The sequence below is a fragment of the Mixophyes fleayi genome (assembly GCF_038048845.1).
Source record: "Mixophyes fleayi isolate aMixFle1 chromosome 4 unlocalized genomic scaffold, aMixFle1.hap1 SUPER_4_unloc_1, whole genome shotgun sequence".
NCBI classification, from domain to species: domain Eukaryota; kingdom Metazoa; phylum Chordata; class Amphibia; order Anura; family Limnodynastidae; genus Mixophyes; species Mixophyes fleayi.
Window position 1 is genome coordinate 198,981 of NW_027445887.1, and position 20,813 is coordinate 219,793.

The 20,813-nt window shown below is 41.3% G+C and overlaps 20 non-coding genes across 20 annotated transcripts; all 20 read right to left on the reverse strand.

The window, feature by feature from the left end:
- Positions 1-721: 721 nt before the first annotated feature.
- On the reverse strand, positions 722-794 carry TRNAM-CAU (transfer RNA methionine (anticodon CAU)). Its single transcript has one exon. It is a non-coding gene; the product is annotated as a tRNA-Met (tRNA).
- An 890-nt stretch (positions 795-1,684) lies between these two features.
- On the reverse strand, positions 1,685-1,757 carry TRNAV-CAC (transfer RNA valine (anticodon CAC)). Its single transcript has one exon. It is a non-coding gene; the product is annotated as a tRNA-Val (tRNA).
- An 850-nt stretch (positions 1,758-2,607) lies between these two features.
- Positions 2,608-2,680, reverse strand: TRNAM-CAU (transfer RNA methionine (anticodon CAU)). Its single transcript has one exon. It is a non-coding gene; the product is annotated as a tRNA-Met (tRNA).
- Positions 2,681-3,570: 890 nt separating this feature from the next.
- Positions 3,571-3,644, reverse strand: TRNAV-CAC (transfer RNA valine (anticodon CAC)). The gene has a single exon. It is a non-coding gene; the product is annotated as a tRNA-Val (tRNA).
- Positions 3,645-4,494: 850 nt separating this feature from the next.
- On the reverse strand, positions 4,495-4,567 carry TRNAM-CAU (transfer RNA methionine (anticodon CAU)). Its single transcript has one exon. It is a non-coding gene; the product is annotated as a tRNA-Met (tRNA).
- Positions 4,568-5,457: 890 nt separating this feature from the next.
- Positions 5,458-5,531, reverse strand: TRNAV-CAC (transfer RNA valine (anticodon CAC)). The gene has a single exon. It is a non-coding gene; the product is annotated as a tRNA-Val (tRNA).
- An 850-nt stretch (positions 5,532-6,381) lies between these two features.
- TRNAM-CAU (transfer RNA methionine (anticodon CAU)) lies at positions 6,382-6,454 on the reverse strand. The gene has a single exon. It is a non-coding gene; the product is annotated as a tRNA-Met (tRNA).
- An 890-nt stretch (positions 6,455-7,344) lies between these two features.
- TRNAV-CAC (transfer RNA valine (anticodon CAC)) lies at positions 7,345-7,417 on the reverse strand. The gene has a single exon. It is a non-coding gene; the product is annotated as a tRNA-Val (tRNA).
- Positions 7,418-8,267: 850 nt separating this feature from the next.
- TRNAM-CAU (transfer RNA methionine (anticodon CAU)) lies at positions 8,268-8,340 on the reverse strand. Its single transcript has one exon. It is a non-coding gene; the product is annotated as a tRNA-Met (tRNA).
- Positions 8,341-9,230: 890 nt separating this feature from the next.
- On the reverse strand, positions 9,231-9,303 carry TRNAV-CAC (transfer RNA valine (anticodon CAC)). Its single transcript has one exon. It is a non-coding gene; the product is annotated as a tRNA-Val (tRNA).
- A 1,797-nt stretch (positions 9,304-11,100) lies between these two features.
- On the reverse strand, positions 11,101-11,174 carry TRNAV-CAC (transfer RNA valine (anticodon CAC)). Its single transcript has one exon. It is a non-coding gene; the product is annotated as a tRNA-Val (tRNA).
- Positions 11,175-12,975: 1,801 nt separating this feature from the next.
- TRNAV-CAC (transfer RNA valine (anticodon CAC)) lies at positions 12,976-13,049 on the reverse strand. Its single transcript has one exon. It is a non-coding gene; the product is annotated as a tRNA-Val (tRNA).
- Positions 13,050-13,899: 850 nt separating this feature from the next.
- On the reverse strand, positions 13,900-13,972 carry TRNAM-CAU (transfer RNA methionine (anticodon CAU)). The gene has a single exon. It is a non-coding gene; the product is annotated as a tRNA-Met (tRNA).
- Positions 13,973-14,862: 890 nt separating this feature from the next.
- Positions 14,863-14,935, reverse strand: TRNAV-CAC (transfer RNA valine (anticodon CAC)). Its single transcript has one exon. It is a non-coding gene; the product is annotated as a tRNA-Val (tRNA).
- An 850-nt stretch (positions 14,936-15,785) lies between these two features.
- TRNAM-CAU (transfer RNA methionine (anticodon CAU)) lies at positions 15,786-15,858 on the reverse strand. Its single transcript has one exon. It is a non-coding gene; the product is annotated as a tRNA-Met (tRNA).
- An 890-nt stretch (positions 15,859-16,748) lies between these two features.
- On the reverse strand, positions 16,749-16,821 carry TRNAV-CAC (transfer RNA valine (anticodon CAC)). Its single transcript has one exon. It is a non-coding gene; the product is annotated as a tRNA-Val (tRNA).
- An 850-nt stretch (positions 16,822-17,671) lies between these two features.
- Positions 17,672-17,744, reverse strand: TRNAM-CAU (transfer RNA methionine (anticodon CAU)). The gene has a single exon. It is a non-coding gene; the product is annotated as a tRNA-Met (tRNA).
- An 890-nt stretch (positions 17,745-18,634) lies between these two features.
- Positions 18,635-18,707, reverse strand: TRNAV-CAC (transfer RNA valine (anticodon CAC)). The gene has a single exon. It is a non-coding gene; the product is annotated as a tRNA-Val (tRNA).
- An 850-nt stretch (positions 18,708-19,557) lies between these two features.
- TRNAM-CAU (transfer RNA methionine (anticodon CAU)) lies at positions 19,558-19,630 on the reverse strand. The gene has a single exon. It is a non-coding gene; the product is annotated as a tRNA-Met (tRNA).
- An 890-nt stretch (positions 19,631-20,520) lies between these two features.
- TRNAV-CAC (transfer RNA valine (anticodon CAC)) lies at positions 20,521-20,593 on the reverse strand. The gene has a single exon. It is a non-coding gene; the product is annotated as a tRNA-Val (tRNA).
- Positions 20,594-20,813: the final 220 nt, after the last annotated feature.

The following is a 20,813-nucleotide window of genomic DNA, read 5'->3' on the forward strand; positions in this document are numbered from 1 at the left end:
ATCCTACCCATATCGATGTACCCAGGGTCCCTGTTTCCTAGTCCTTCATTAGGGGTCCATCTTGGATGGGTGGTCTCTTAGTAAAATCAGAATCCAGAGACAGTCCTTTCCCACCTTGTGTCTCATCACACCACATAAGTGTACTATATTTGGGTGTTGGTAAAATTTCCTAAATTATGGAGTGCCGTTCATTTTGTGTGACATTCAGACATTTTTGCATGTGTCTCACAGTGATTAAAGTGGTTTCCTCATGCTGGGAAGAAGGACAGGGAATAGTGTCAGATTTTGTTTTCATCATTTTTTTATCTTTAAATTTGTTTTTTGTTTGATCTAAGTTTTACTTTTTTGCTATTACGTTGGAGACCTTGTATAGTTACAAGATCAATTTTACTTTTGATGTATTGGTGTTAGGGAAGATCTGATCTCAACTAAACCTCCTCTGCACTATAAGTAGATCCCTACATATGAAGGAATACACTACACTCAACTAGGTGTCTCCCATCACTTTATGCTGAAGTGCCCAGACACTTACACATTTTGAACACAGCAATCCTATTGAGCATCAGGTTCAAGTGATTAGGAGGGCAATAGCCATATGAATCAGTTCTTGCCCACTCACTGGAACCTTGGGCTGTCAGTGCAACCTCTAAGTCGTCTCAGAGCAATATGGCTGGTTTGACAACATAGAAAGAACATAGAGAGGGGTGAGAAAAAGACAGGTTGCCCCATGTGAGGATCGAACTCACGACCTTCAGATTATGAGACTGACGCGCTACCTACTGCGCTAACGAGGCAGCTACACTGTTTGGAATTAACGCTGAATAATGTTCTTCAATTGTCTCTTCACTAGTAACTAATTTACAAGAATATGCTTTGTAAATTATAGTTATGTTTCGCTGTTGCTCTATGGTTAATTAATAAAATGAACCCCTTCAGGCTACAGGATGTAACTGTAATGTCTTGTTTAATTTTGGTCAGGGAGTTACGGCAAGTCACAGATCCCTGTGTCATGGCCAAGAACAATGATGAGTGGTTCCTGGCAGATAAATCGCTTCCGCACAGCATTCAATATAGAAGCTGGGAAGCAATGCCCCTTTCTATCTCTCCCTGAAACCTCATTGACATCATCCCTGGGACTTGTTCCTGAAAGACATAGAGAGGTTAGGTGCCCGACAGGAGCTATTGCTAAGATATACAGGAGGCGTATGGAAAAGATTGTTGAATCATGAATGAAGGTGGAGAGATAGATGGTGTTGTACATGTAAGCAAGCAGTGTAGTCAAACAATGGGAACAGCCAGTAGAAAACTTGCTTGTATAGGAAGAGGTAAGGCCGTCATCAGAGATCATGGGTCCCAGGACAGATGATTAGAACAGGGGCCCTCCACTTCCCCACAATGTTCCCCCCTTCCCAATGCATGGCTAACTTCACTCTGACACCCTCACCCCTACAGATCCCACTACTCTAGTATCGAACATCCTGCATGCTTATGTTTGTCTTGTTAAAATTCTGTACCAAAAATAACTTGCCACTTACAGGGTTGTATTATTCCTTACAATACACTAGTTTCCCTAATGAACACTGATGCAATGCCATTAAAACTTCCTGTTGATACAAATAGTATTTACAGGATACTATATCAATTTTACATCTCACATGTCCTATATAAAAGGAGAACTAAGGCCTGTTTCTGCCCAGTTTCGAACTGGGGACTTTTCGCGTGTGAGGCGAACGTGATAACCACTACACTACAGAAACACCAGCTGTGACCTGTCCTGACCTCTGACACTGTAATAGAGAGTGATCCTTTCTGACATTTAGTGATCTCTATCTGGACTCAACTAGATAAAAAAATGTGATTATTTACACTGACTGTCTGAGGGTGTTATCCTACCCATATCGATGTACCCAGGGTCCCTGTTTCCTAGTCCTTCATTAGGGGTCCATATTGGATGGGTGGTCTCTTAGTAAAATCAGAATCCAGAGACAGTCCTTTCCCACCTTGTGTCTCCTCACACCACATAAGTGTACTATATTTGGGTGTTGGTAAAATTTCCTAAATTATGGAGTGCCGTTCATTTTGTGTGACATTCAGACATTTTTGCATGTGTCTCACAGTGATTAAAGTGGTTTCCTCATGCTGGGAAGAAGGACAGGGAATAGTGTCAGATTTTGTTTTCATCATTTTTTTATCTTTAAATTTGTTTTTTGTTTGATCTAAGTTTTACTTTTTTGCTATTACGTTGGAGACCTTGTATAGTTACAAGATCAATTTTACTTTTGATGTATTGGTGTTAGGGAAGATCTGATCTCAACTAAACCTCCTCTGCACTATAAGTAGATCCCTACATATGAAGGAATACACTACACTCAACTAGGTGTCTCCCATCACTTTATGCTGAAGTGCCCAGACACTTACACATTTTGAACACAGCAATCCTATTGAGCATCAGGTTCAAGTGATTAGGAGGGCAATAGCCATATGAATCAGTTCTTGCCCACTCACTGGAACCTTGGGCTGTCAGTGCAACCTCTAAGTAATCTCAGAGCAATATGGCTGGTTTGACAACATAGAAAGAACATAGAGAGGGGTGAGAAAAAGACAGGTTGCCCCATGTGAGGATCGAACTCACGACCTTCAGATTATGAGACTGACGCGCTACCTACTGCGCTAACGAGGCAGCTACACTGTTTGGAATTAACGCTGAATAATGTTCTTTAATTGTCTCTTCACTAGTAACTAATTTACAAGAAGATGCTTTGTAAATTATAGTTATGTTTCGCTGTTGCTCTATGGTTAATTAATAAAATTAACCCCTTCAGGCTACAGGATGTAACTGTAATGTCTTGTTTAATTTTAGGCAGGGAGTTACGGCAAGTCACAGATCCCTGTGTCATGGCCAAGAACAATGATGAGTGGTTCCTGGCAGATAAATCGCTTCCGCACAGCATTCAATATAGAAGCTGGGAAGCAGTGCCCCTTTCTATCTCTCCCTGAAACCTCATTTACATCATCCCTGGGACTTGTTCCTGAAAGACATAGAGAGGTTAGGTGCCCGACAGGAGCTATTGCTAAGATATACAGGAGGCGTATGGAAAAGATTGTTGAATCATGAATGAAGTTGGAGAGATAGATGGTGTTGTACATGTAAGCAAGCAGTGTAGTCAAACAATGGGAACAGCCAGTAGAAAACTTGCTTGTATAGGAAGAGGTAAGGCCGTCATCAGAGATCATGGGTCCCAGGACAGATGATTAGAACAGGGGCCCTCAACCTCCACACAATGTTCCCCCCTTCCCAATGCATGGCTAACTTCACTCTGACACCCTCACCCCTACAGATCCCACTACTCTAGTATCGAACATCCTGCATGCTTATGTTTGTCTTGTTAAAATTCTGTACCAAAAATAACTTGCTACTTACAGGGTTGTATTATTCCTTTCAATACACTAGTTTCCCTAATGAACACTGATGCAATGCCATTAAAACTTCCTGTTGATACAAATAGTATTTACAGGATATTATATCAATTTTACATCTCACATGTCCTATATAAAAGGAGAACTAAGGCCTGTTTCTGCCCAGTTTCAAACTGGGGACCTTTTTGCGTGTGAGGCGAACGTGATAACCACTACACTACAGAAACACCAGCTGTGTCCTGTCCTGACCTCTGACACTGTAATAGAGAGTGATCCTTTCTGACATTTAGTGATCTCTATCTGGACTCAACTTGATAAAAAAATGTGATTCTTTACACTGACTGTCTGAGGGTGTTATCCTACCCATATCGATGTACCCAGGGTCCCTGTTTCCTAGTCCTTCATTAGGGGTCCATCTTGGATGGGTGGTCTCTTAGTAAAATCAGAATCCAGAGACAGTCCTTTCCCACCTTGTGTCTCATCACACCACATAAGTGTACTATATTTGGGTGTTGGTAAAATTTCCTAAATTATGGAGTGCCGTTCATTTTGTGTGACATTCAGACATTTTTGCATGTGTCTCACAGTGATTAAAGTGGTTTCCTCATGCTGGGAAGAAGGACAGGGAATAGTGTCAGATTTTGTTTTCATCATTTTTTTATCTTTAAATTTGTTTTTTGTTTGATCTAAGTTTTACTTTTTTGCTATTACGTTGGAGACCTTGTATAGTTACAAGATCAATTTTACTTTTGATGTATTGGTGTTAGGGAAGATCTGATCTCAACTAAACCTCCTCTGCACTATAAGTAGATCCCTACATATGAAGGAATACACTACACTCAACTAGGTGTCTCCCATCACTTTATGCTGAAGTGCCCAGACACTTACACATTTTGAACACAGCAATCCTATTGAGCATCAGGTTCAAGTGATTAGGAGGGCAATAGCCATATGAATCAGTTCTTGCCCACTCACTGGAACCTTGGGCTGTCAGTGCAACCTCTAAGTCGTCTCAGAGCAATATGGCTGGTTTGACAACATAGAAAGAACATAGAGAGGGGTGAGAAAAAGACAGGTTGCCCCATGTGAGGATCGAACTCACGACCTTCAGATTATGAGACTGACGCGCTACCTACTGCGCTAACGAGGCAGCTACACTGTTTGGAATTAACGCTGAATAATGTTCTTCAATTGTCTCTTCACTAGTAACTAATTTACAAGAATATGCTTTGTAAATTATAGTTATGTTTCGCTGTTGCTCTATGGTTAATTAATAAAATGAACCCCTTCAGGCTACAGGATGTAACTGTAATGTCTTGTTTAATTTTAGGCAGGGAGTTACGGCAAGTCACAGATCCCTGTGTCATGGCCAAGAACAATGATGAGTGGTTCCTGGCAGATAAATCGCTTCCGCACAGCATTCAATATAGAAGCTGGGAAGCAATGCCCCTTTCTATCTCTCCCTGAAACCTCATTGACATCATCCCTGGGACTTGTTCCTGAAAGACATAGAGAGGTTAGGTGCCCGACAGGAGCTATTGCTAAGATATACAGGAGGCGTATGGAAAAGATTGTTGAATCATGAATGAAGTTGGAGAGATAGATGGTGTTGTACATGTAAGCAAGCAGTGTAGTCAAACAATGGGAACAGCCAGTAGAAAACTTGCTTGTATAGGAAGAGGTAAGGCCGTCATCAGAGATCATGGGTCCCAGGACAGATGATTAGAACAGGGGCCCTCCACCTCCCCACAATGTTCCCCCCTTCCCAATGCATGGCTAACTTCACTCTGACACCCTCACCCCTACAGATCCCACTACTCTAGTATCGAACATCCTGCATGCTTATGTTTGTCTTGTTAAAATTCTGTACCAAAAATAACTTGCTACTTACAGGGTTGTATTATTCCTTTCAATACACTAGTTTCCCTAATGAACACTGATGCAATGCCATTAAAACTTCCTGTTGATACAAATAGTATTTACAGGATATTATATCAATTTTACATCTCACATGTCCTATATAAAAGGAGAACTAAGGCCTGTTTCTGCCCAGTTTCGAACTGGGGACCTTTTTGCGTGTGAGGCGAACGTGATAACCACTACACTACAGAAACACCAGCTGTAACCTGTCCTGACCTCTGACACTGTAATAGAGAGTGATCCTTTCTGACATTTAGTGATCTCTATCTGGACTCAACTTGATAAAAAAATGTGATTATTTACACTGACTGTCTGAGGGTGTTATCCTACCCATATCGATGTACCCAGGGTCCCTGTTTCCTAGTCCTTCATTAGGGGTCCATCTTGGATGGGTGGTCTCTTAGTAAAATCAGAATCCAGAGACAGTCCTTTCCCACCTTGTGTCTCATCACACCACATAAGTGTACTATATTTGGGTGTTGGTAAAATTTCCTAAATTATGGAGTGCCGTTCATTTTGTGTGACATTCAGACATTTTTGCATGTGTCTCACAGTGATTAAAGTGGTTTCCTCATGCTGGGAAGAAGGACAGGGAATAGTGTCAGATTTTGTTTTCATCATTTTTTTATCTTTAAATTTGTTTTTTGTTTGATCTAAGTTTTACTTTTTTGCTATTACGTTGGAGACCTTGTATAGTTACAAGATCAATTTTACTTTTGATGTATTGGTGTTAGGGAAGATCTGATCTCAACTAAACCTCCTCTGCACTATAAGTAGATCCCTACATATGAAGGAATACACTACACTCAACTAGGTGTCTCCCATCACTTTATGCTGAAGTGCCCAGACACTTACACATTTTGAACACAGCAATCCTATTGAGCATCAGGTTCAAGTGATTAGGAGGGCAATAGCCATATGAATCAGTTCTTGCCCACTCACTGGAACCTTGGGCTGTCAGTGCAACCTCTAAGTAATCTCAGAGCAATATGGCTGGTTTGACAACATAGAAAGAACATAGAGAGGGGTGAGAAAAAGACAGGTTGCCCCATGTGAGGATCGAACTCACGACCTTCAGATTATGAGACTGACGCGCTACCTACTGCGCTAACGAGGCAGCTACACTGTTTGGAATTAACGCTGAATAATGTTCTTCAATTGTCTTTTCACTAGTAACTAATTTACAAGAATATGCTTTGTAAATTATAGTTATGTTTCGCTGTTGCTCTATGGTTAATTAATAAAATGAACCCCTTCAGGCTACAGGATGTAACTGTAATGTCTTGTTTAATTTTAGGCAGGGAGTTACGGCAAGTCACAGATCCCTGTGTCATGGCCAAGAACAATGATGAGTGGTTCCTGGCAGATAAATCGCTTCCGCACAGCATTCAATATAGAAGCTGGGAAGCAATGCCCCTTTCTATCTCTCCCTGAAACCTCATTGACATCATCCCTGGGACTTGTTCCTGAAAGACATAGAGAGGTTAGGTGCCCGACAGGAGCTATTGCTAAGATATACAGGAGGCGTATGGAAAAGATTGTTGAATCATGAATGAAGGTGGAGAGATACATGGTGTTGTACATGTAAGCAAGCAGTGTAGTCAAACAATGGGAACAGCCAGTAGAAAACTTGCTTGTATAGGAAGAGGTAAGGCCGTCATCAGAGATCATGGGTCCCAGGACAGATGATTAGAACAGGGCCCCTCCACCTCCCCACAATGTTCCCCCCTTCCCAATGCATGGCTAACTTCACTCTGACACCCTCACCCCTACAGATCCCACTACTCTAGTATCGAACATCCTGCATGCTTATATTTGTCTTGTTAAAATTCTGTACCAAAAATAACTTGCTACTTACAGGGTTGTATTATTCCTTTCAATACACTAGTTTCCCTAATGAACACTGATGCAATGCCATTAAAACTTCCTGTTGATACAAATAGTATTTACAGGATATTATATCAATTTTACATCTCACATGTCCTATATAAAAGGAGAACTAAGGCCTGTTTCTGCCCAGTTTCGAACTGGGGACCTTTCGCGTGTGAGGCGAACGTGATAACCACTACACTACAGAAACACCAGCTGTGACCTGTCCTGACCTCTGACACTGTAATAGAGAGTGATCCTTTCTGACATTTAGTGATCTCTATCTGGACTCAACTTGATAAAAAAATGTGATTATTTACACTGACTGTCTGAGGGTGTTATCCTACCCATATCGATGTACCCAGGGTCCCTGTTTCCTAGTCCTTCATTAGGGGTCCATCTTGGATGGGTGGTCTCTTAGTAAAATCAGAATCCAGAGACAGTCCTTTCCCACCTTGTGTCTCATCACACCACATAAGTGTACTATATTTGGGTGTTGGTAAAATTTCCTAAATTATGGAGTGCCGTTCATTTTGTGTGACATTCAGACATTTTTGCATGTGTCTCACAGTGATTAAAGTGGTTTCCTCATGCTGGGAAGAAGGACAGGGAATAGTGTCAGATTTTGTTTTCATCATTTTTTTATCTTTAAATTTGTTTTTTGTTTGATCTAAGTTTTACTTTTTTGCTATTACGTTGGAGACCTTGTATAGTTACAAGATCAATTTTACTTTTGATGTATTGGTGTTAGGGAAGATCTGATCTCAACTAAACCTCCTCTGCACTATAAGTAAATCCCTACATATGAAGGAATACACTACACTCAACTAGGTGTCTCCCATCACTTTATGCTGAAGTGCCCAGACACTTACACATTTTGAACACAGCAATCCTATTGAGCATCAGGTTCAAGTGATTAGGAGGGCAATAGCCATATGAATCAGTTCTTGCCCACTCACTGGAACCTTGGGCTGTCAGTGCAACCTCTAAGTCATCTCAGAGCAATATGGCTGGTTTGACAACATAGAAAGAACATAGAGAGGGGTGAGAAAAAGACAGGTTGCCCCATGTGAGGATCGAACTCACGACCTTCAGATTATGAGACTGACGCGCTACCTACTGCGCTAACGAGGCAGCTACACTGTTTGGAATTAACGCTGAATAATGTTCTTTAATTGTCTCTTCACTAGTAACTAATTTACAAGAAGATGCTTTGTAAATTATAGTTATGTTTCGCTGTTGCTCTATGGTTAATTAATAAAATTAACCCCTTCAGGCTACAGGATGTAACTGTAATGTCTTGTTTAATTTTAGGCAGGGAGTTACGGCAAGTCACAGATCCCTGTGTCATGGCCAAGAACAATGATGAGTGGTTCCTGGCAGATAAATCGCTTCCGCACAGCATTCAATATAGAAGCTGGGAAGCAATGCCCCTTTCTATCTCTCCCTGAAACCTCATTGACATCATCCCTGGGACTTGTTCCTGAAAGACATAGAGAGGTTAGGTGCCCGACAGGAGCTATTGCTAAGATATACAGGAGGCGTATGGAAAAGATTGTTGAATCATGAATGAAGGTGGAGAGATAGATGGTGTTGTACATGTAAGCAAGCAGTGTAGTCAAACAATGGGAACAGCCAGTAGAAAACTTGCTTGTATAGGAAGAGGTAAGGCCGTCATCAGAGATCATGGGTCCCAGGACAGATGATTAGAACAGGGGCCCTCCACTTCCCCACAATGTTCCCCCCTTCCCAATGCATGGCTAACTTCACTCTGACACCCTCACCCCTACAGATCCCACTACTCTAGTATCGAACATCCTGCATGCTTATGTTTGTCTTGTTAAAATTCTGTACCAAAAATAACTTGCCACTTACAGGGTTGTATTATTCCTTACAATACACTAGTTTCCCTAATGAACACTGATGCAATGCCATTAAAACTTCCTGTTGATACAAATAGTATTTACAGGATATTATATCAATTTTACATCTCACATGTCCTATATAAAAGGAGAACTAAGGCCTGTTTCTGCCCAGTTTCGAACTGGGGACCTTTCGCGTGTGAGGCGAACGTGATAACCACTACACTACAGAAACACCAGCTGTGACCTGTCCTGACCTCTGACACTGTAATAGAGAGTGATCCTTTCTGACATTTAGTGATCTCTATCTGGACTCAACTAGATAAAAAAATGTGATTATTTACACTGACTGTCTGAGGGTGTTATCCTACCCATATCGATGTACCCAGGGTCCCTGTTTCCTAGTCCTTCATTAGGGGTCCATCTTGGATGGGTGGTCTCTTAGTAAAATCAGAATCCAGAGACAGTCCTTTCCCACCTTGTGTCTCATCACACCACATAAGTGTACTATATTTGGGTGTTGGTAAAATTTCCTAAATTATGGAGTGCCGTTCATTTTGTGTGACATTCAGACATTTTTGCATGTGTCTCACAGTGATTAAAGTGGTTTCCTCATGCTGGGAAGAAGGACAGGGAATAGTGTCAGATTTTGTTTTCATCATTTTTTTATCTTTAAATTTGTTTTTTGTTTGATCTAAGTTTTACTTTTTTGCTATTACGTTGGAGACCTTGTATAGTTACAAGATCAATTTTACTTTTGATGTATTGGTGTTAGGGAAGATCTGATCTCAACTAAACCTCCTCTGCACTATAAGTAGATCCCTACATATGAAGGAATACACTACACTCAACTAGGTGTCTCCCATCACTTTATGCTGAAGTGCCCAGACACTTACACATTTTGAACACAGCAATCCTATTGAGCATCAGGTTCAATTAGGAGGGCAATAGCCATATGAATCAGTTCTTGCCCACTCACTGGAACCTTGGGCTGTCAGTGCAACCTCTAAGTCATCTCAGAGCAATATGGCTGGTTTGACAACATAGAAAGAACATAGAGAGGGGTGAGAAAAAAACAGGTTGCCCCATGTGAGGATCGAACTCACGACCTTCAGATTATGAGACTGACGCGCTAACGAGGCAGCTACACTGTTTGGAATTAACGCTGAATAATGTTCTTCAATTGTCTCTTCACTAGTAACTAATTTACAAGAAGATGCTTTGTAAATTATAGTTATGTTTCGCTGTTGCTCTATGGTTAATTAATAAAATTAACCCCTTCAGGCTACAGGATGTAACTGTAATGTCTTGTTTAATTTTAGGCAGGGAGTTACGGCAAGTCACAGATCCCTGTGTCATGGCCAAGAACAATGATGAGTGGTTCCTGGCAGATAAATCGCTTCCACACAGCATTCAATATAGAAGCTGGGAAGCAATGCCCCTTTCTATCTCTCCCTGAAACCTCATTGACATCATCCCTGGGACTTGTTCCTGAAAGACATAGAGAGGTTAGGTGCCCGACAGGAGCTATTGCTAAGATATACAGGAGGCGTATGGAAAAGATTGTTGAATCATGAATGAAGGTGGAGAGATACATGGTGTTGTACATGTAAGCAAGCAGTGTAGTCAAACAATGGGAACAGCCAGTAGAAAACTTGCTTGTATAGGAAGAGGTAAGGCCGTCATCAGAGATCATGGGTCCCAGGACAGATGATTAGAACAGGGCCCCTCCACCTCCCCACAATGTTCCCCCCTTCCCAATGCATGGCTAACTTCACTCTGACACCCTCACCCCTACAGATCCCACTACTCTAGTATCGAACATCCTGCATGCTTATGTTTGTCTTGTTAAAATTCTGTACCAAAAATAACTTGCTACTTACAGGGTTGTATTATTCCTTTCAATACACTAGTTTCCCTAATGAACACTGATGCAATGCCATTAAAACTTCCTGTTGATACAAATAGTATTTACAGGATATTATATCAATTTTACATCTCACATGTCCTATATAAAAGGAGAACTAAGGCCTGTTTCTGCCCAGTTTCGAACTGGGGACCTTTTTGCGTGTGAGGCGAACGTGATAACCACTACACTACAGAAACACCAGCTGTAACCTGTCCTGACCTCTGACACTGTAATAGAGAGTGATCGTTTCTGACATTTAGTGATCTCTATCTGGACTCAACTTGATAAAAAAATGTGATTATTTACACTGACTGTCTGAGGGTGTTATCCTACCCATATCGATGTACCCAGGGTCCCTGTTTCCTAGTCCTTCATTAGGGGTCCATCTTGGATGGGTGGTCTCTTAGTAAAATCAGAATCCAGAGACAGTCCTTTCCCACCTTGTGTCTCATCACACCACATAAGTGTACTATATTTGGGTGTTGGTAAAATTTCCTAAATTATGGAGTGCCGTTCATTTTGTGTGACATTCAGACATTTTTGCATGTGTCTCACAGTGATTAAAGTGGTTTCCTCATGCTGGGAAGAAGGACAGGGAATAGTGTCAGATTTTGTTTTCATCATTTTTTTATCTTTAAATTTGTTTTTTGTTTGATCTAAGTTTTACTTTTTTGCTATTACGTTGGAGACCTTGTATAGTTACAAGATCAATTTTACTTTTGATGTATTGGTGTTAGGGAAGATCTGATCTCAACTAAACCTCCTCTGCACTATAAGTAGATCCCTACATATGAAGGAATACACTACACTCAACTAGGTGTCTCCCATCACTTTATGCTGAAGTGCCCAGACACTTACACATTTTGAACACAGCAATCCTATTGAGCATCAGGTTCAAGTGATTAGGAGGGCAATAGCCATATGAATCAGTTCTTGCCCACTCACTGGAACCTTGGGCTGTCAGTGCAACCTCTAAGTAATCTCAGAGCAATATGGCTGGTTTGACAACATAGAAAGAACATAGAGAGGGGTGAGAAAAAGACAGGTTGCCCCATGTGAGGATCGAACTCACGACCTTCAGATTATGAGACTGACGCGCTAACGAGGCAGCTACACTGTTTGGAATTAACGCTGAATAATGTTCTTCAATTGTCTCTTCACTAGTAACTAATTTACAAGAATATGCTTTGTAAATTATAGTTATGTTTCGCTGTTGCTCTATGGTTAATTAATAAAATGAACCCCTTCAGGCTACAGGATGTAACTGTAATGTCTTGTTTAATTTTAGGCAGGGAGTTACGGCAAGTCACAGATCCCTGTGTCATGGCCAAGAACAATGATGAGTGGTTCCTGGCAGATAAATCGCTTCCGCACAGCATTCAATATAGAAGCTGGGAAGCAATGCCCCTTTCTATCTCTCCCTGAAACCTCATTGACATCATCCCTGGGACTTGTTCCTGAAAGACATAGAGAGGTTAGGTGCCCGACAGGAGCTATTGCTAAGATATACAGGAGGCGTATGGAAAAGATTGTTGAATCATGAATGAAGGTGGAGAGATAGATGGTGTTGTACATGTAAGCAAGCAGTGTAGTCAAACAATGGGAACAGCCAGTAGAAAACTTGCTTGTATAGGAAGAGGTAAGGCCGTCATCAGAGATCATGGGTCCCAGGACAGATGATTAGAACAGGGCCCCTCCACCTCCCCACAATGTTCCCCCCTTCCCAATGCATGGCTAACTTCACTCTGACACCCTCACCCCTACAGATCCCACTACTCTAGTATCGAACATCCTGCATGCTTATATTTGTCTTGTTAAAATTCTGTACCAAAAATAACTTGCTACTTACAGGGTTGTATTATTCCTTTCAATACACTAGTTTCCCTAATGAACACTGATGCAATGCCATTAAAACTTCCTGTTGATACAAATAGTATTTACAGGATATTATATCAATTTTACATCTCACATGTCCTATATAAAAGGAGAACTAAGGCCTGTTTCTGCCCAGTTTCAAACTGGGGACCTTTTTGCGTGTGAGGCGAACGTGATAACCACTACACTACAGAAACACCAGCTGTGTCCTGTCCTGACCTCTGACACTGTAATAGAGAGTGATCCTTTCTGACATTTAGTGATCTCTATCTGGACTCAACTTGATAAAAAAATGTGATTCTTTACACTGACTGTTTGAGGGTGTTATCCTACCCATATCGATGTACCCAGGGTCCCTGTTTCCTAGTCCTTCATTAGGGGTCCATCTTGGATGGGTGGTCTCTTAGTAAAATCAGAATCCAGAGACAGTCCTTTCCCACCTTGTGTCTCATCACACCACATAAGTGTACTATATTTGGGTGTTGGTAAAATTTCCTAAATTATGGAGTGCCGTTCATTTTGTGTGACATTCAGACATTTTTGCATGTGTCTCACAGTGATTAAAGTGGTTTCCTCATGCTGGGAAGAAGGACAGGGAATAGTGTCAGATTTTGTTTTCATCATTTTTTTATCTTTAAATTTGTTTTTTGTTTGATCTAAGTTTTACTTTTTTGCTATTACGTTGGAGACCTTGTATAGTTACAAGATCAATTTTACTTTTGATGTATTGGTGTTAGGGAAGATCTGATCTCAACTAAACCTCCTCTGCACTATAAGTAGATCCCTACATATGAAGGAATACACTACACTCAACTAGGTGTCTCCCATCACTTTATGCTGAAGTGCCCAGACACTTACACATTTTGAACACAGCAATCCTATTGAGCATCAGGTTCAAGTGATTAGGAGGGCAATAGCCATATGAATCAGTTCTTGCCCACTCACTGGAACCTTGGGCTGTCAGTGCAACCTCTAAGTCGTCTCAGAGCAATATGGCTGGTTTGACAACATAGAAAGAACATAGAGAGGGGTGAGAAAAAGACAGGTTGCCCCATGTGAGGATCGAACTCACGACCTTCAGATTATGAGACTGACGCGCTACCTACTGCGCTAACGAGGCAGCTACACTGTTTGGAATTAACGCTGAATAATGTTCTTCAATTGTCTCTTCACTAGTAACTAATTTACAAGAATATGCTTTGTAAATTATAGTTATGTTTCGCTGTTGCTCTATGGTTAATTAATAAAATGAACCCCTTCAGGCTACAGGATGTAACTGTAATGTCTTGTTTAATTTTAGGCAGGGAGTTACGGCAAGTCACAGATCCCTGTGTCATGGCCAAGAACAATGATGAGTGGTTCCTGGCAGATAAATCGCTTCCGCACAGCATTCAATATAGAAGCTGGGAAGCAATGCCCCTTTCTATCTCTCCCTGAAACCTCATTGACATCATCCCTGGGACTTGTTCCTGAAAGACATAGAGAGGTTAGGTGCCCGACAGGAGCTATTGCTAAGATATACAGGAGGCGTATGGAAAAGATTGTTGAATCATGAATGAAGGTGGAGAGATAGATGGTGTTGTACATGTAAGCAAGCAGTGTAGTCAAACAATGGGAACAGCCAGTAGAAAACTTGCTTGTATAGGAAGAGGTAAGGCCGTCATCAGAGATCATGGGTCCCAGGACAGATGATTAGAACAGGGGCCCTCCACTTCCCCACAATGTTCCCCCCTTCCCAATGCATGGCTAACTTCACTCTGACACCCTCACCCCTACAGATCCCACTACTCTAGTATCGAACATCCTGCATGCTTATGTTTGTCTTGTTAAAATTCTGTACCAAAAATAACTTGCCACTTACAGGGTTGTATTATTCCTTACAATACACTAGTTTCCCTAATGAACACTGATGCAATGCCATTAAAACTTCCTGTTGATACAAATAGTATTTACAGGATATTATATCAATTTTACATCTCACATGTCCTATATAAAAGGAGAACTAAGGCCTGTTTCTGCCCAGTTTCGAACTGGGGACCTTTCGCGTGTGAGGCGAACGTGATAACCACTACACTACAGAAACACCAGCTGTGTCCTGTCCTGACCTCTGACACTGTAATAGAGAGTGATCCTTTCTGACATTTAGTGATCTCTATCTGGACTCAACTTGATAAAAAAATGTGATTATTTACACTGACTGTCTGAGGGTGTTATCCTACCCATATCGATGTACCCAGGGTCCCTGTTTCCTAGTCCTTCATTAGGGGTCCATCTTGGATGGGTGGTCTCTTAGTAAAATCAGAATCCAGAGACAGTCCTTTCCCACCTTGTGTCTCATCACACCACATAAGTGTACTATATTTGGGTGTTGGTAAAATTTCCTAAATTATGGAGTGCCGTTCATTTTGTGTGACATTCAGACATTTTTGCATGTGTCTCACAGTGATTAAAGTGGTTTCCTCATGCTGGGAAGAAGGACAGGGAATAGTGTCAGATTTTGTTTTCATCATTTTTTTATCTTTAAATTTGTTTTTTGTTTGATCTAAGTTTTACTTTTTTGCTATTACGTTGGAGACCTTGTATAGTTACAAGATCAATTTTACTTTTGATGTATTGGTGTTAGGGAAGATCTGATCTCAACTAAACCTCCTCTGCACTATAAGTAGATCCCTACATATGAAGGAATACACTACACTCAACTAGGTGTCTCCCATCACTTTATGCTGAAGTGCCCAGACACTTACACATTTTGAACACAGCAATCCTATTGAGCATCAGGTTCAAGTGATTAGGAGGGCAATAGCCATATGAATCAGTTCTTGCCCACTCACTGGAACCTTGGGCTGTCAGTGCAACCTCTAAGTAATCTCAGAGCAATATGGCTGGTTTGACAACATAGAAAGAACATAGAGAGGGGTGAGAAAAAGACAGGTTGCCCCATGTGAGGATCGAACTCACGACCTTCAGATTATGAGACTGACGCGCTACCTACTGCGCTAACGAGGCAGCTACACTGTTTGGAATTAACGCTGAATAATGTTCTTCAATTGTCTCTTCACTAGTAACTAATTTACAAGAATATGCTTTGTAAATTATAGTTATGTTTCGCTGTTGCTCTATGGTTAATTAATAAAATGAACCCCTTCAGGCTACAGGATGTAACTGTAATGTCTTGTTTAATTTTAGGCAGGGAGTTACGGCAAGTCACAGATCCCTGTGTCATGGCCAAGAACAATGATGAGTGGTTCCTGGCAGATAAATCGCTTCCGCACAGCATTCAATATAGAAGCTGGGAAGCAATGCCCCTTTCTATCTCTCCCTGAAACCTCATTGACATCATCCCTGGGACTTGTTCCTGAAAGACATAGAGAGGTTAGGTGCCCGACAGGAGCTATTGCTAAGATATACAGGAGGCGTATGGAAAAGATTGTTGAATCATGAATGAAGGTGGAGAGATAGATGGTGTTGTACATGTAAGCAAGCAGTGTAGTCAAACAATGGGAACAGCCAGTAGAAAACTTGCTTGTATAGGAAGAGGTAAGGCCGTCATCAGAGATCATGGGTCCCAGGACAGATGATTAGAACAGGGGCCCTCCACTTCCCCACAATGTTCCCCCCTTCCCAATGCATGGCTAACTTCACTCTGACACCCTCACCCCTACAGATCCCACTACTCTAGTATCGAACATCCTGCATGCTTATGTTTGTCTTGTTAAAATTCTGTACCAAAAATAACTTGCCACTTACAGGGTTGTATTATTCCTTACAATACACTAGTTTCCCTAATGAACACTGATGCAATGCCATTAAAACTTCCTGTTGATACAAATAGTATTTACAGGATATTATATCAATTTTACATCTCACATGTCCTATATAAAAGGAGAACTAAGGCCTGTTTCTGCCCAGTTTCGAACTGGGGACCTTTCGCGTGTGAGGTGAACGTGATAACCACTACACTACAGAAACACCAGCTGTGACCTGTCCTGACCTCTGACACTGTAATAGAGAGTGATCCTTTCTGACATTTAGTGATCTCTATCTGGACTCAACTTGATAAAAAAATGTGATTATTTACACTGACTGTCTGAGGGTGTTATCCTACCCATATCGATGTACCCAGGGTCCCTGTTTCCTAGTCCTTCATTAGGGGTCCATCTTGGATGGGTGGTCTCTTAGTAAAATCAGAATCCAGAGACAGTCCTTTCCCACCTTGTGTCTCATCACACCACATAAGTGTACTATATTTGGGTGTTGGTAAAATTTCCTAAATTATGGAGTGCCGTTCATTTTGTGTGACATTCAGACATTTTTGCATGTGTCTCACAGTGATTAAAGTGGTTTCCTCATGCTGGGAAGAAGGACAGGGAATAGTGTCAGATTTTGTTTTCATCATTTTTTTATCTTTAAATTTGTTTTTTGTTTGATCTAAGTTTTACTTTTTTGCTATTACGTTGGAGACCTTGTATAGTTACAAGATCAATTTTACTTTTGATGTATTGGTGTTAGGGAAGATCTGATCTCAACTAAACCTCCTCTGCACTATAAGTAGATCCCTACATATGAAGGAATACACTACACTCAACTAGGTGTCTCCCATCACTTTATGCTGAAGTGCCCAGACACTTACACATTTTGAACACAGCAATCCTATTGAGCATCAGGTTCAAGTGATTAGGAGGGCAATAGCCATATGAACCAGTTCTTGCCCACTCACTGGAACCTTGGGCTGTCAGTGCAACCTCTAAGTCGTCTCAGAGCAATATGGCTGGTTTGACAACATAGAAAAAACATAGAGAGGGGTGAGAAAATGACAGGTTGCCCCATGTGAGGATCGAACTCACGACATTCAGATTATGAGACTGACGCACTACCTACTGCGCTAACGAGGCAGCTACACTGTTTGGAATTAACGCTGAATAATGTTCTTCAATTGTCTCTTCACTAGTAACTAATTTACAAGAATATGCTTTGTAAATTATAGTTATGTTTCGCTGTTGCTCTATGGTTAATTAATAAAATGAACCCCTTCAGGCTACAGGATGTAACTGTAATGTCTTGTTTAATTTTAGGCAGGGAGTTACGGCAAGTCACAGATCCCTGTGTCATGGCCAAGAACAATGATGAGTGGTTCCTGGCAGATAAATCGCTTCCGCACAGCATTCAATATAGAAGCTGGGAAGCAATGCCCCTTTCTATCTCTCCCTGAAACCTCATTGACATCATCCCTGGGACTTGTTCCTGAAAGACATAGAGAGGTTAGGTGCCCGACAGGAGCTATTGCTAAGATATACAGGAGGCGTATGGAAAAGATTGTTGAATCATGAATGAAGGTGGAGAGATAGATGGTGTTGTACATGTAAGCAAGCAGTGTAGTCAAACAATGGGAACAGCCAGTAGAAAACTTGCTTGTATAGGAAGAGGTAAGGCCGTCATCAGAGATCATGGGTCCCAGGACAGATGATTAGAACAGGGGCCCTCCACTTCCCCACAATGTTCCCCCCTTCCCAATGCATGGCTAACTTCACTCTGACACCCTCACCCCTACAGATCCCACTACTCTAGTATCGAACATCCTGCATGCTTATGTTTGTCTTGTTAAAATTCTGTACCAAAAATAACTTGCCACTTACAGGGTTGTATTATTCCTTACAATACACTAGTTTCCCTAATGAACACTGATGCAATGCCATTAAAACTTCCTGTTGATACAAATAGTATTTACAGGATATTATATCAATTTTACATCTCACATGTCCTATATAAAAGGAGAACTAAGGCCTGTTTCTGCCCAGTTTCGAACTGGGGACCTTTCGCGTGTGAGGCGAACGTGATAACCACTACACTACAGAAACACCAGCTGTGTCCTGTCCTGACCTCTGACACTGTAATAGAGAGTGATCCTTTCTGACATTTAGTGATCTCTATCTGGACTCAACTTGATAAAAAAATGTGATTATTTACACTGACTGTCTGAGGGTGTTATCCTACCCATATCGATGTACCCAGGGTCCCTGTTTCCTAGTCCTTCATTAGGGGTCCATCTTGGATGGGTGGTCTCTTAGTAAAATCAGAATCCAGAGACAGTCCTTTCCCACCTTGTGTCTCATCACACCACATAAGTGTACTATATTTGGGTGTTGGTAAAATTTCCTAAATTATGGAGTGCCGTTCATTTTGTGTGACATTCAGACATTTTTGCATGTGTCTCACAGTGATTAAAGTGGTTTCCTCATGCTGGGAAGAAGGACAGGGAATAGTGTCAGATTTTGTTTTCATCATTTTTTTATCTTTAAATTTGTTTTTTGTTTGATCTAAGTTTTACTTTTTTGCTATTACGTTGGAGACCTTGTATAGTTACAAGATCAATTTTACTTTTGATGTATTGGTGTTAGGGAAGATCTGATCTCAACTAAACCTCCTCTGCACTATAAGTAGATCCCTACATATGAAGGAATACACTACACTCAACTAGGTGTCTCCCATCACTTTATGCTGAAGTGCCCAGACACTTACACATTTTGAACACAGCAATCCTATTGAGCATCAGGTTCAAGTGATTAGGAGGGCAATAGCCATATGAATCAGTTCTTGCCCACTCACTGGAACCTTGGGCTGTCAGTGCAACCTCTAAGTAATCTCAGAGCAATATGGCTGGTTTGACAACATAGAAAGAACATAGAGAGGGGTGAGAAAAAGACAGGTTGCCCCATGTGAGGATCGAACTCACGACCTTCAGATTATGAGACTGACGCGCTACCTACTGCGCTAACGAGGCAGCTACACTGTTTGGAATTAACGCTGAATAATGTTCTTCAATTGTCTCTTCACTAGTAACTAATTTACAAGAATATGCTTTGTAAATTATAGTTATGTTTCGCTGTTGCTCTATGGTTAATTAATAAAATGAACCCCTTCAGGCTACAGGATGTAACTGTAATGTCTTGTTTAATTTTAGGCAGGGAGTTACGGCAAGTCACAGATCCCTGTGTCATGGCCAAGAACAATGATGAGTGGTTCCTGGCAGATAAATCGCTTCCGCACAGCATTCAATATAGAAGCTGGGAAGCAATGCCCCTTTCTATCTCTCCCTGAAACCTCATTGACATCATCCCTGGGACTTGTTCCTGAAAGACATAGAGAGGTTAGGTGCCCGACAGGAGCTATTGCTAAGATATACAGGAGGCGTATGGAAAAGATTGTTGAATCATGAATGAAGGTGGAGAGATAGATGGTGTTGTACATGTAAGCAAGCAGTGTAGTCAAACAATGGGAACAGCCAGTAGAAAACTTGCTTGTATAGGAAGAGGTAAGGCCGTCATCAGAGATCATGGGTCCCAGGACAGATGATTAGAACAGGGGCCCTCCACTTCCCCACAATGTTCCCCCCTTCCCAATGCATGGCTAACTTCACTCTGACACCCTCACCCCTACAGATCCCACTACTCTAGTATCGAACATCCTGCATGCTTATGTTTGTCTTGTTAAAATTCTGTACCAAAAATAACTTGCCACTTACAGGGTTGTATTATTCCTTACAATACACTAGTTTCCCTAATGAACACTGATGCAATGCCATTAAAACTTCCTGTTGATACAAATAGTATTTACAGGATATTATATCAATTTTACATCTCACATGTCCTATATAAAAGGAGAACTAAGGCCTGTTTCTGCCCAGTTTCGAACTGGGGACCTTTCGCGTGTGAGGTGAACGTGATAACCACTACACTACAGAAACACCAGCTGTGACCTGTCCTGACCTCTGACACTGTAATAGAGAGTGATCCTTTCTGACATTTAGTGATCTCTATCTGGACTCAACTTGATAAAAAAATGTGATTATTTACACTGACTGTCTGAGGGTGTTATCCTACCCATATCGATGTACCCAGGGTCCCTGTTTCCTAGTCCTTCATTAGGGGTCCATCTTGGATGGGTGGTCTCTTAGTAAAATCAGA